The sequence below is a fragment of the Varanus komodoensis genome, unplaced genomic scaffold, assembly GCF_004798865.1.
Source record: "Varanus komodoensis strain SLA01 unplaced genomic scaffold, ASM479886v1 scaffold10, whole genome shotgun sequence".
In the NCBI taxonomy this organism is placed as follows: domain Eukaryota; kingdom Metazoa; phylum Chordata; class Lepidosauria; order Squamata; family Varanidae; genus Varanus; species Varanus komodoensis.
The window spans coordinates 21979925-21994388 of NW_025335269.1; the positions used below are offsets into that span (position 1 = coordinate 21979925).

General features: G+C 40.6%; 1 protein-coding gene across 2 annotated transcripts in view; it reads left to right on the forward strand.

The window, feature by feature from the left end:
• The window catches only part of TRAK1 (trafficking kinesin protein 1), a 248056-nt gene that overhangs the window by 21909 nt on the left and 211683 nt on the right, over window positions 1-14464 (forward strand). The window lies entirely within an intron of this gene.

A 14464-nucleotide genomic window follows, 5' to 3' on the forward strand; every position in this document is an offset into this window, starting at 1 on the left:
CTCTCAGCGGCTTTTGATACCACTGACCATGGTATCCTTCTGAATAGGCTAGCGGGATTGGGAGTTGGAGGCACCGTGTGGCGGTGGTTCCGCTCCTATCTCAATGGCCGATTTCAGAAGGTGGTGCTGGGGGACTATGGCTCTGTGCCATGGCAGTTATGCCATGGAGTTCTGCAGGGGTCCATTTTGTCCCCTTTGCTATTTAACATCTGCATGAAACCGCTGGGAGAGGTCATCAGGAGGTGTGGGCTGCGGAATCATCAGTACGCTGATAATACCCAGCTCTACCTCTTGTTCTCCACCAATCCAGGTGAGGCAGTGGCTGTGCTGAACCGATGCCTGGCCGAGGTAATGGGCTGGATGAGGGCCAATAAACTGAAGCTCAATCCAGACAAGACGGAGGTCCTGTTGGTGGGTGGCTCGGGCCTCGGGATGGGGGCCTTGGGCCTTGTCCTAAATGGGGTTGCACTCCCTCTGAGGGACAGGGTTCGCAGCTTAGGAGTGCTCCTCGACCGTGAGCTGTCTCTAGAAGCTCAGGTGACGGCGGTGGTGAGGAGCGCCTTCCTTCAGCTTCGGCTGATCCATCAGTTGCGTCCCTTCCTGGAGAACGACTGCCTGGCGACAGTGACACATGCTCTGGTAACTTCCCAATTAGACTTCTGTAACGCGCTCTACATGGGGCTACTCTTGAAGACAGTCTGGATACTTCAGTTGGTGCAGAATAGAGCTGCCAGGTTGCTGACGGGGACTGGGCGTTGTTCTCATATAACCCCAGTTCTCCGTCAGCTCCACTGGCTCCCGATTGAAGTCCGGGCCCAATTCAAGGTGTTGGTTATGACCTATAAAGCCCTAAATGGCTTGGGACCTGGATATCTAAAGGAACGCTTGCGCCCATATATGCCCTCCCACCCCTTGAGATCAGCAACGGATGCCCTTCTCCAGGAACCCTCTGTGAATGATATAAGGAGGGTGAGTACCTGGAGGAGGACTTTCTCTGCGGTGGCGCCCCATCTATGGAATGCGCTCCCCAGAGAGGTCCTCCTGGTGCCGTTGTTATTTGTTTTTCGGCACCAGGCTAAGACCTTTTTATTTAAAATTTATTTTAATCACTAAATTATTGTATTAATTAGGATTTTAAAATTTTTAGCCAAGAATGCACCGGGGATTTTTAAATGTTGTTGTTGTTGTTGTTGTTTTCTTTTAATTGCTATATTATTATTTATGTATGTTTTATGTATGCTTTGTGAGCCGCTCCGAGGCTTTGTTGTGATGGGGGCAGCATAGAAATGTTTTAAACAAACAAACAAATAAAAAAGTAAATAACTTCTGCCAGTTATAATGGGACACTGTGACTTGAATGAGGCAGCGTAATAACCCACACTCAAAGGTTAAGTGGATTGTCCTTGAACTCAAGGTTGTTGTTGAAGTATAGGTTTTTCTGTGGTCTGGATATATGCTAACAAAGTATGGTTAGGGTTGTTACAAATTTCAGTTAACCTCAACTGTGGTTTGGTAATGTGTCCAAACTCGGTTTCTTGGCTTATCCCTAGTTTGGTTCTGTGCCCTGCCTCAGCTTGTTGCCAAGCAAAACAGCTGTGAGGCAAATTTGACTAGAAAGCAAAACTTTCTCCCAGGCTAATGCATTTGTAGTGACACTTTCCCCAAAGTTGCACTCTGGCCTTAGTCTCCCTGGCAAAAATCATATATCTGTACTTTTCTCCTCCTGGAATACCTCTCTGTCAAGACAGCTTTGCTCTAGTTTTGTGAGGAGAAAAACATTTAAAAATGCCCTGGTCTACTAACATCTATCTTATTGCAATTAAGAAAGAATTACATTTTCCTCTCCAATACTGTTAAGCTTCCTGAATATCCAGATATTGTATTAGGAAAAAGTAAATGTCAACAACTTTTAGAAAATGTTTGAAGCATATATATCTTTGCATGTGCTTTCACCTTGAAACTGTAATCTTTTGGGGCTTTTCCATAATCAGATCCCAGTTTTCTTATTTGCTATAGTGTGCTGTTCAGAATGAAGCATTCCAAGTGAAGCAGACCACAGTGACCCCATCTTTTATTAATTTATTATTTTTAAAATGTGGAAAGATTTGGAAACACAACAGCACAGCCCCTGCCTGCAGGCATGGATGGGAGCAGGAAAACAAATAAATTTGTACTTCACCTTCTGCTGGTATTTTCACTGTAATGTCAAAACATTTTATATGTTGCTACAGCATGTCTTCCTGTCCTTTTCAAAAAAGAAAGCATTGAACATATATTACAGAGCTGGCAGTTTTCAGTAAGGACACGTACTTTATTTCATCACATTGAACTTTTGGTCTGGTGTCAAGACCTTATTTTATAAATGCTGTGTCAGAGAGTGGGAGATATCCTTTTGTACTTTCACACTTGATTATAACTGTTATTCCACTGTTACTCTAATAGGAGTAGTGTGGGTGGTAACTTCTGCAGAACAAAACAGTTGGGACATGAGAAGCTGGTAGGATGACTTCCAGTAGAAAAGATACAGTGAGAAAAGACTCAGCTGTACAATGAAGATCTAGAAATCAGGGGAACCATAAGAAAGGAGCTTAACTTAGTTGGTGTTCAAGCAGCTTAATATAGCTGGTTTTGACATCTTGTGGAAATTCCAATCTACACATGTATTATTAATTTAAAGAAACCTTTTTAATTTTTGCCACTTAGGAATATGGTGATGTCACCCTAGCTGCTGTTTTCTTCCTGTATATAAAGGACTCCAGCATCTGTAAAGTAGATATTTACTTTATTGCAGTCTGCAGTGTGGCAGGCAAAAATGGGCACCAACAACCCAGTTCTGATTTTGGTATTTATTTTAACTCACTTTTTGAAACAATTGAGTTTTAAACACTCTGTGTGTGTGTCTGTGTGCATGCACGGACAAAGAATCATATTAGTTCAGTTAATTCTAGTTAACTGAATTTGCAATGCCTTTCTTAGACAGTAATGAAGATTTGTTGGGATATTTGAAGAATGCCACTAGATCAGTTATTCTCAATAGCTCCATCTTCTTCATGTACCATGCTGGAGCTGGAAGCTTTTGGCTCCCCTGTATTTTAAATGTGCTTCAAGGGAATACATCATAATTGGCAGTTGATACATTGCATTGCCAGGCTCAATTCAAGGTGCTGGTTAATATCTTTACAGCCCTAATCAGTTTGGAATCATGTGCTTTGGAAGACCACCTGCACATGTATGAACCTCTTGGCACGTTATAGTCCAGCATGGAGGCCCAGCTCTTGTGCTTGTTTATAAAGTAGATTAGGTTGCTGGGCCTTTTCAGCAGTGGCCCTATCATTGTAGAACATGATCATGTACATTACATTTTTATCCTGTCTTTTTTCCCTCTCGTGAGGAACTCAAGGCAGCTTACATAGCTTAATTTATCCTCACCTCAACAACCATCTTGTGAGGTAGGTTAGTCTGAGAGTGAATGACTGGCTCAAAGCCACCCAGTGAGCTTCATGGTTGAGTAGGGACTACGACCTGGATCTCTCATGTCCCCAAGTCCAAAACTCTAAACGCCATACCACAACGGCTCAACTTAAGAGGGGTGTCTAGCTCTCCTCATTGACTGTTTAAAGAATGCCTTATGTTCTGATTGTTTGCTTTTAACTGAAAGTGCTATTAATTGACTGTATGTAACCAAAACGTTTTAAGGAACGCTGTTATTTTATTGTTGGTATGAACATTTTGTTCTATATGATTGTACCCGAGCTTAAAAAATAGCTTTGGAAACCACCTTCAAAGGGCTTCCTGCCCAGACAGGTGGTATATAAACACATTAGATAAAAATAAATAAGAGTTTGTTGGTAGTTATGCCTGAACCAAGCTTCCAGGGTCCACTTAGAAACAAATTACTCCTTTCCTATGCACTAAAACTGAAACCCTGTATGCTGTGTGAGCAGAAATACTGTGAACATGGGTCAGGAACACTGGAGTGTATTTCTGGAATTTCCATTAGCATAATTCCAGAGAAAAGTTCACATGTTTCTAATGTGACTTGCCCTCTAACAGAAGTGTCATGGGAAAAATAAATTGGAAGGCTGTTCGGGTATTCTGAACAGCACTTTTTTCCTTTTGGATTTTAAATTAGTTCTGATCCTCCAGTAGCAGATGATATAGTAACATTTTCCATTGCATTTCTAGGTTAATCCATTTGAAGATTAACAAATTTTCTGTCATGGATTTAAAATGGACTTGTGGGTGGGAATGAAACATCCATTTAAATTTCACCTGCCATTTCAGAGCAGCTTTTATTGCTACGTTTATCCATAGGATGAAGGCTGTAAGTCTGTGAGGCTCAGAACATTGTGGAAAAGCTTGTCCCGTGAGGCACAGGTAGCCCCTGCACTATTCAAAGGATATGTTTTACCTGTGGACATGGCTTCCATTGTACTTTTAGTGAATTTATTGTTTTCTATGTTACTGTGATTTTAAATTTTTTTAAGCTTTCCTGAATGGCACTTAAGTCAACCTTCTGCCAGCTTGTGCCCTCCAGATGCTTTGGACTACAAGATCCAGTGTTTTTGGAATTATTGGCTGTGCTGGTTGAGTTTGATGGGAATTGCAGCCCAAGTAGTAGAAGGCTGACATAGGCACTAGAAGTGTGGGATTGAAGTTTGTACATAAATAAAAAGTGTATGTAAAAATATGTCTGGTGAATATTATGGTGTAAATGTCATAAAGCAAAATGTCATTTTTTAAACTTCTCAATAAATCAAAACCTTAAAAAATTAGAACAAGGTTTTCCTTGTGAATGCTATATTTTTTCAGTGACACCATTTGAATTGGTCATGCAGCAGCAGCATAAGCATCTGCTAAACCTTATTATTGGTAGTGAATGAGAGCAATATTTATAGTTTATAGAACCAGTGAATTCCAGATCAGTCTGAAGGGAATGTTGGCATCATAGACACATGAGAAAAATGGATTGTTCCCGTCTCTTGTCATACTTTCTGAAATATTTATTTCACCATCAGCCTCCATGTGTGCTGGCAATATTTGTTCCTTATTTGTTGATTTGGAGATGATACATCAGATTTCTACGTAAAAATGTTTCCTGGTTTGCACTTCAAGCATATTAATTTTTTCAACAACTTGTAGTATTCAGTTGCCCTGTCTTCCCTCTTAAGTGATCTCTCCCAAAAAATAAAAAAATCCCTGAACACTGTTGTGTCTGTCAGTCTGTGACTGAAGATACCTTGCAAATTCAAAATCTCTCCACTTTGCTCTCCTTGATCCTCTTGGCAGTTTGACACCTGCCCTGCCTTCCAGTGTCTGACTATAGTAAGGAAATCAGTCCCGTTTAGACACTCCTCCCGTTGCCTCCTTACCTCTGATGGCAGGAGCTGCTCTTTTCTCCCTGTGCAACTAATAGGAAACGGTATGTCTTCTGTGTTTTAACTGGTTAGGCTTGGTTCCAAGCTACAGTGGAATCTGTCATTAAAAGCAGACATGCAAATTGTAGTTGAGATGGTCATGGCTACACAATTTTGTCGGTGGAGAAAAAACCCTAGCCTTTATTACTTACAAAATTGGTTGGTAAATGAAATGGAGAGATCTAGAGGAAAGACAGAACAACTCTCTAAGCCTGAGTTGGAAGAATGTGTAGGGGGGCATTACACTGATTCTCAGTAGGTAGTGAAGGAAAAGTAAGGGGCAGGCCTTTGTTTTCCATACATCAAAAGTAAGATGTTTGTTTGCTAGACTGCATGGTGTATTCTGTTGCATTGTTATGCATTTTTGTGTTCTATTGAAGCATTTCATATATTTTTAAAACTTTTGCTTTGTAGGTCATAGTTGATGGGAGTTAGAGGCCGTCAACTTCTGGAGGGCCACACGTTCTTCATCTGCTATACTGGATGTTAGAACTGTAACTACAGGATTTTTTTAAATGTACAGTCAGTCTGAATCAGTTTGTATGATAAACAAAATTCAGTGAGCGAGCTTTGTCTAGACATAGATCATGTCATTGAAGAGCTGGCAGGTTTGAATGCATCCACAAAGATTTTGTTTACAGTTTTCTGTGTGCAAGGAGGTAGCTTCTGGGGTGCTTTGAATGTGCCAAATACAACTAAGTAGACTAAGTGCATGACCAAGTAGAGTCTTGTAGTCAGTTGGGATTTGACCCAATAACCTAATTGGCCCCTTCCAACTCTACTTTTCTATGATTCTATCGCTACTGGTGAAATATTATAAATTAAAAAGTGTATTTCATGAAAGCCTACTAAGTGGTGAAGTAGCTAAAGATGTCTGACAATCTGTACAGAGTACCAGACAATGGTGTAGTCTAGGAATCTATAATGAGTTTTTCTGAAATCCTTTATTTTCTTGCCTGGTCATTTCTATGTTGCTTCTGTTTTCAAATACTTATGCTCTTTGAAAGCTTAACAAAAGCCCAGTTGCTTGTAGTTAGAACTGTCTGTGTTTGTAATCATTCCTTTTAAACTTCTAACTCAAATATTTTCTGTATTCTGTGATATAGCATTCAGTTAGACTACTTTGTACATTCCCTCTGGAATTACCCTACTTCCCTGTGCACTGTATTCAGCTAGATATGCTGGGTCGTGAGTAAGTTAGCAAGACTGTTTTCTGCTGAGAATGCTCATGCCTTTATAGCAAAGGGGTTATTTTTAGCCTTAGCTGGGTTGGAGTCCGCTTCTTCCCTAGAGTCACCAAGGGACACAGTTCTGGCAGAGATGGAACTGTAGACAGCCAGTGCAGTTGGAACAAAGGAGATGGATTTTGTTTGTAAAGGAAAATGAACATATTTCCGAACAACTTTGTAGTTATTTAGGCTATTTAGAAAGATCAAAATAGTTCCCAACCCATTGAAAAGCAAGTGAGGATACACATTGCAAATCTTCAGTGTCATTGTACTAAGTTAAGTTGTGGATGATTGCAGAAAGACTCAGGTGATGCTCTATCACAGTGGGAGGGCCATGGAGAGCAAGCTAAGTGAACAGGTTATTGAAAGATTATATCTGAGATGCAGGTGGGAGAGTAGACTCAAGACCTGCAGAGCAAAAGTTCAAAAAACCTAGCTGGCAGTTATCAAGTTTTCACAATTTACACTAGCAACACCTTGGCCTAGTTAGGAAGCTGTGGATTAGCCCAAGTGACAGTGATTATATGTGATGAAAACAGATTACTTGAGCTATCAAGTAAGGAGTTTTAGAGTCACTGTCAGTTTTTTGTTTTGTTTTGTTTTCAGCAATCTAAAGCCTGAGGAACAAGAAGGCCCTAGTTCAGTGCTGAAATGGTTGATTTATTTTTGGTCACCTGAATGATTCATATTAAGGGTGAACACTTTATTCACCCCACAAAAGGATATACATTAGTAAAATAAAAGACAAAGTTTGGATTCTTCAATTTGCACCAGAACATAAATAACCAAAATGTCCCTCTCCAGTTAATATAACCACAAATCTCCAAACAGATCCTGCTCCAAATTCAACTCTCCTTCTTTCATTAATGGCTCCCAGTTAATTATGCTTTTCTTCCCTCTAATTATCCAAAGGCATACTGACAGCTCACAAAGTCTCTGGGCAGGTTCACATGATTGGGAAAAGAAAATAAGCTCAGTGCATGCCAGTTGCAAGCTACCCAGTTTTCCTAATTATGCTAACCAATCATGGGTTGTCTTGGCATCCAAATCCAGTGAAAGTGGATGGCAGGGCTTGTGACACAGTTACTGCCACTCAGTCTTGCTGAGTTTGGATGTGACAACAATCTGCATCTGGTGAGGGTAATTATGGAAATTAGTTGCTTGTGACCACCCTAGGCAGGACAGGAAAATTAGCCCTCCTTACTAGTGTGGACGTAGTCTCTGCCTGCCCTAGGATATCCAAATGATGCTTGCTTCTTCTCCTCTTCCCTGTCAGCCCTAATGGAACACAGATGCTGTTGCTAATAAAAAAGCCAATAGGCAAACCTCTTGTGGTTGCAGAAGCCTGGGTTCTCTCCCCATTGAAAACCTCAACAAGAAACAAAAAATAAAATAAAAATGACAGTCGTTTGCGCAGTGTTCCTCCAAATCCTGCATCTCTTGAAGGCAGATTTGGAATTGGTATCTTACCTTAAAATAGTCTATCTGGGACAATAGAGGCTACTTGGGCAGCTTAGTTGGTCTTTTCCCCCCTGTGTTACTGGGTATGCTGTGTAATTGGATGCTTCACATTTCAGGTTCTGATTATTGTTGTTTTGCTAAGCTATACTTTTGAAAGATTTCGTTATAAGCATGGAAATAGAGTTTGAAAAAGCCCAATTACTATTCTGAAATCTGTCACTCGTACCATTTAAAAAGAAATAGTAGGAGGTGAACTGGAACAACATAGTAGTGTCCTGTATCAAGGTCATTAAGTAGGATTACTTTTTTTACTGTACTCACATGTGCATAATTTTGGCACTGTACAGTGCACTAGAAAGATTTATAGTTCTAGGATCACTGAAGCATGGCTCCGCTTAATCTAGGGCAGAGACTCTTACCCATGATTGGAACACTCCCCCCCGCCCCCCGGTTGCCTCTGGGCTACCAGGCAGTTCAATATATCAGTTGCTAGTCTACATGGTTGTAAGTTACAGCCTTTTAGTCTCAGTAGTCATAAGCTTTTGATTTTTACACTGGGGATTTAGCTCCATGATTAGCATATTTCTCATTATATTCTAATATAGCTGGTAGAAGATAACATATGACAGGTTTGAGCTGGAGTGCAGTACTGTGTAGGGATAGTGTTTAGTTAGGAATTCTCAGGGCAGGTGAAGAGGAAGAAAGCTGCAGTGATGTTGGGTGGCCTGTGTGAACTTGTAGTCTGAACATCTGAGCCGGACTAGTATATATCTCCAAACAGATGGGCAATTCATATCCCATACAATAGGAGAGCAGTGATTTTTGCTTTTATCTTTGACACAGTTGAATGATTTAATTGTCATTCTGCAATTTCTAACTGCCTCCAAAAAATTTTTTCCAAGTTTTTCAATGGAATGACCCTTCCCTTACTATGTGAATCTTTACAGGGAGAACAGGAGAGCTTGTGTGGTAACACAGGCAAAGCAAAGCTGGAATGGATCAGGCAAGCCAAGATTTGACAGCTGGTGCTTTAAATTATGTATCAAGCCAGACACTTGGTCTGAAAGACACCATCTCTAAATCTGATCACTTGACCTTTGCAGGAGTCCATTAATATAAGGCTGCCTTTCCATTATGGTTTTGGTATTCTGAAAGCATTCATCATTAAAGAGTTTAGTGACACATTCACAATAGCCTTTATGTCTTAAAAGCCTAATGCACACCTGTGCCCAGGATATCTTGGCCATTTCAGTAGCTTTTTATATATGTAAGAATAACCCATAACAACTACAGTTCATTAGTTATGGCATAACACACTTCTAAAAGCCAGATCCTCCATACAAACTATGGTTTGTTGCAATTCAAGAATTATGGTTGAAATGGAAATATTTTATTAGTCCCATGGAAATGGTTAGTCCCAGTAAAATAACATGAGTATAATACATAGTGACATGCTAATATCAGGCATTTTTCATATTGGAATTTAGCTAATCACTATCTAAAGCTGCATGCCACATTCACTGACTACAAATGTCTCTAAAGCAAAATTCATACATTTGGCTCACAGAACTCAGTGTTTTGGGGCACCTCTTGCTCGCTTGCTTCCTCGCTCTAATCCCCCCCTTCGCATATTTTGCACCTTTTCTGTTGTAGAATATGTGAACTTTGAACAAATGGTATATATTGGACTAGTTTGCACATACTGCTAACCTATGGTATGGTTTGTTGACTTCTGAATTGTTGTGATGAATGCTGATACACTAACAAACTTCGTTACTCATAAACAACCCAGGAAGGAAATTCATGGTTTGTTGTTGGAAACTGTTTAACGGCTTCAGGTTTTACATATTTCTTGGAGGTGGCCAGGATTTTGAAATAGGGAATAAATTTGATGCAATGAAAGAGGGAAGTAGCTGACAGGGGCCTGCTTAATATAACATGAGCCTTGTGCACAGAGGTGCTATTTATAGTCTCACCGCACATTTTCTGCAAGGAGCTACAATGAGTGGGCACAAACTATCCTTCATATAAGCCATGGAGGAACTTCACTACCTGTTCTATGGGCACAGTGAAGATCCTGTGAAAAGTTTTGTCTTGAGTGAAAGGAGTGATGCTGGTGTGCTCATGCATGATCCTGTGCTGCCGTCTGTCTTTGTTTCCGCCAACCCCACGTCAAGCAGCCACATACCTACCAAGTTGCTGGCAGTCACTAGGCCTGTTACTAACCTTTTGTGGAGCATGACTCAATGTTTTGGCAGTTGAGCTAGCATTTGAAGCAATGTTGAGCAAGGTCACCATTTCTGCCTTCTTGCATGAGGGTTAGTAGTCTCCTGTTTATTATCTTTGGCTGCAGTTTGAATCCAACAAACTCATCTAGCAGGCAGTTCTTGCTTTTCAGTGCATTTGTGTCAATACCTGAGCTTTGTGGCATTTGAAGTGAAGATTGTTCAGGTTAACAGTACTAACAGTAATAATAAGAGGACAGATGTGGAGCCATGGTCATAGGTCATGGCTTGGAAGTGGTGGGGAATGTAGTTTGGAGGGCACCAGGTTAGTTTTAAGTAGATTCGACACTTGCACGCAGCTTCTCCAGACATGGGGTAAGGTGAAAAGTAGAGGCACCAATTAGGAAAACGCTTTGAATACAATTTTGAACTGGCTTGAAGTTTTTAATAGCAAAATCTTACCCAATTCTTTATCAATTCTAACAAAAAAATTACAGACAACCATTGTTCTGCACTCTGTACCTCAAATGAACTTGTAATTGGAGTCATTTATTCACTAGAGGGGGAATCACAGAATCAATTGGAAGCTTAAACTAGAGAGACAGAGAGTTTGCCAGCATGGAATTGATTTCTAATGTGGGGGAAATAAGGGTCAAGACTGATTGCAGTCTCTTGTGTCAGTGTTCATTGCACATTGTGTAATAGTCCTCTGCTCAATGAGCCTTGTTTTTAAAAAGTTGTTGGTTTAAAGCAGGGGTGGGCAACTAGGTACACTGCAAATATTTTGGAGTACAACTCCCATAATCATACTGGTGCTTATGTGAGTTACAGTCCAAAATGCCTGAAGGATATCAGGTTTCCTATCCTGGTTTGAGTAATAATCATTAGGAATATTGCAGAAATATTCTTTGAACTCTTCAGGAAGGCTCTAAATCTAAAATAGGATCATGCTTTTCCTAACTAATATGTGCGTCAAAGGTAGCAAAATGGATGCATATTTTGGATGACTGATTTGCTGTATTGGAGTGCTTCAAATAAGTGTTCATATTTCACTTTTGAAGTCATCATATCAGGCTGCATCCAGTTATCCATTCTGCTAGTGCAAATTGTATTTCACTACTGGAATCCAAATTCAAGCTATGCACAGTTGGCAGGGGATACTACTAAAGTTTGATTGTGCAACAGCTTAAAGATCCTAGGCTAGTAAAGTGGTCCAACAGCATTTGTGCAACTGGAAAAGGCAGCAGAGGTTTGCTAACACCATGATTTCTGTTTTGAGCAGGTCACTTCCCCCTTTCTCTCTCCAGAAGACTCTAATGAAACTTCAGAAGTCTTGTTCTTTTATTAAAACTTAGGAGGTACAGAACAGTAGAAATCAGAATAGCCTTCTTCTTGAGGTATGGGAGAATTACCTGCCCATGTTGTTGTTGTTGTTGTTATTACATTTCTATACTGCCCATAGCTGAAGCTCTCGGGGCAGTTCACAACATTTAACTCACACATCCAGTTTTCAGCCAGGCCCAACGCTGCTTAGTTTCCAAGATTAGGCATGATCAGGCACTATATGTAGTCAAGTCCAGATTGAAACGTCCCCTCTTTCCCTCCCTTTCAATAAAACTTCAGACTTCATCCTTAGGGTGGTTCCTGCTGTTTGCAGGCTAGACAATGGCAATGTAGGACACTTCTGCTTACTTTAGTGTCATCTCCTGACTTGGGTCAAGAAGTTCTCCCTGCATTCCCTCCCTAGTCCTAAAAAGTTCTCCCTTTCCAAGGTGGGCTGTTTCTCATGCTCTGCCAAAGAAACTTCACTAGGTAACCTTGAGGCTGTCAAATGTCTGTGTCCCCACTCATTCCTCTACCTCCTCCTCAGAATTAGGTGGATCCATCTGAGCAGATTGTAATGTGTGTGAGGGAGGCCACTATCTCTAATTTCTTCTAGTAATTGTATGTCAAATTCAGGCCCAAGTAAAATAAATCCAACCTCCTTGTGAAAGGGGCCAAGAATGAACAAAGCCTCTCAAATACTATTCTTTATTAATAGGTGTTACTCAGAATGCTGCTGTGATTATCTCCTTGAAAGAGAATACTAGCTTCCTAACTTGTATAGTTTCTTTTTTTTCTTTTTTACAAAAGAAAAGAAACATTGATGTGCCAAGAGCAATTCATTTGTTCATTGTAATCATGCTCCACTTCTCAAAGTGAGGGGACTTTAGTCATTGGACAATGTAGAAAGGAAATAATACCTTGGATGGCATGAATGGCATCATTAGTGATGTGAGGCAGTTTTACTCCCCCACTTCCCCATTACCACCATGCTTGTTTATATACTGTGGTTTACCTTACTAATTGTCTAATAAAAGCACTTACTGTTGAGTTCTTGTGTATGCACAACATTTAGCTGTACAATCTTGCTTCATTCTCTGGAAATGCAGTTGTGTCTAGTATTAATTTTTAGTTTAATCTTGTTTTTGCCTGTTTTGTTTCCCAGAATGAACTTTATTAACATGCACATCCCCATTTAAGGAACCATGCTTGTTATGCAGAGGTGATCTGGAACAAATTATTGTCACTGTTCTAGGACATTATGTATAAATAGATGCAAACTTTCTGTCCCTTCGCTGGTGGAATTTCCCCTCACCCACTACGCATGGTCAAAAGAGAAGGGACAGGTAAAGTACTTTATCCCCACCTGAGTATCAAGTCTCCCCACATCTTGCCACCTGAGCCTTAAATGTGATTCATAGTTGTGTACAAGGTTATCCACAATTCCTATATTAAAAGCTTCAGAGTATATTTAACCAAACATGATTGAATGTATGCTTTGAGAGTGGAGGGCTTGGAATTGCACCGTCTGATTGCACATTCCCTTCTCTTAGCCTTAGAATGTGGATTCCTGGGCTTTTCTCTCAGTTCGACTGACTTCATTCACTTGGCTCCTCTGACTTCTCTGATCAGAGAAATTAACTGTGTTTAAGGAATGGATCATGTTACAATTGCATTAGCTTTTAAGCTTTTGCTGTTGCTTCTGGCAAGGATTATCCAGAGTTAGGGACAGAAAAGGTTCCATTGTAGTCCACCACTATTTCTCTTTTTACTCTGCCATAACTGATCCCACAGACATTTTGAGAGAGAGACAGAGACAGAGAGAGTTTGTATGGAAAGGCTTGAGCAAGAGATGGTAAGAGGATAATTTAGGTAGACTTTTTGTTAACACACCTGGTTGTCTAAACCAGGAGTGGGCAGAAGGTAAATCAGGGTCTGCTAGTAGATCTTGGGGTAACTTCTTATAGGTGAGCAAGTTGGTCTCAACTCCCAACAGTTTAATAATAGCAGCACCTAAAATACCCCTTTCCCCTAAATTAGACAGTTTGATAGGGGAAAGCTTGGGGGAAACCAGACATGATTTTTTACATGCCAAAAGGACTGTGAGTTTAGTTCTGGTAATGAAAGCAAATTCTTGGTCTGTTATAGACTCATTAATGGTTCGTCCTTAATTCTAAGTGTACATGAGCTCATTGAGCATCTGACTCTGGTTGATAGATGTTGTGATTCCAAATCAAAGATCTGTCAGCCCTGGTGCCTGTCCTCCTATTACAGTAATAGTTATTTCTGGAGTTACAGGAATGAATGCTGCAGACCTTTTAAACATATGCAGATGGTGCTTGTGCTGTTCTTTTTCCCATCATGGAATATGAATGATTTCATACATGGATATTCTGCTGGGTCTTCTGGTGGGAAATGAAACCACCCCCAGATGACTTAGTGTGCAACTGTAGTTTGTAAGCCGTATTAGAATAGCTATCAAGAGTTTTGCAGATTGTTCTTTATTGAAGTGCACCTGTTGCCAGGCCCCATTTGCCTATTTACTCATCTGGGCACAGCTTGTCATGACTTCCAAGCATGAGTGGCATGGATTCTTGCGAGGGGAAATAACCCTCAAATAAGCCATGAGAGTTGCCTCCCCTTCCCCCCCAACAACCATACCACCTGGGCTTGGACAACATTAGATCCATTTACTCCTGGCTCTAGGCTGTGAAGCATGTGGAAGAACAGGCAGGGCCCCAGGATAAAGTGTATGTGCCTGCCTTATCCTCTATAATAGTTTCTCATAGTGAGGAGCTTGCTCACTGCA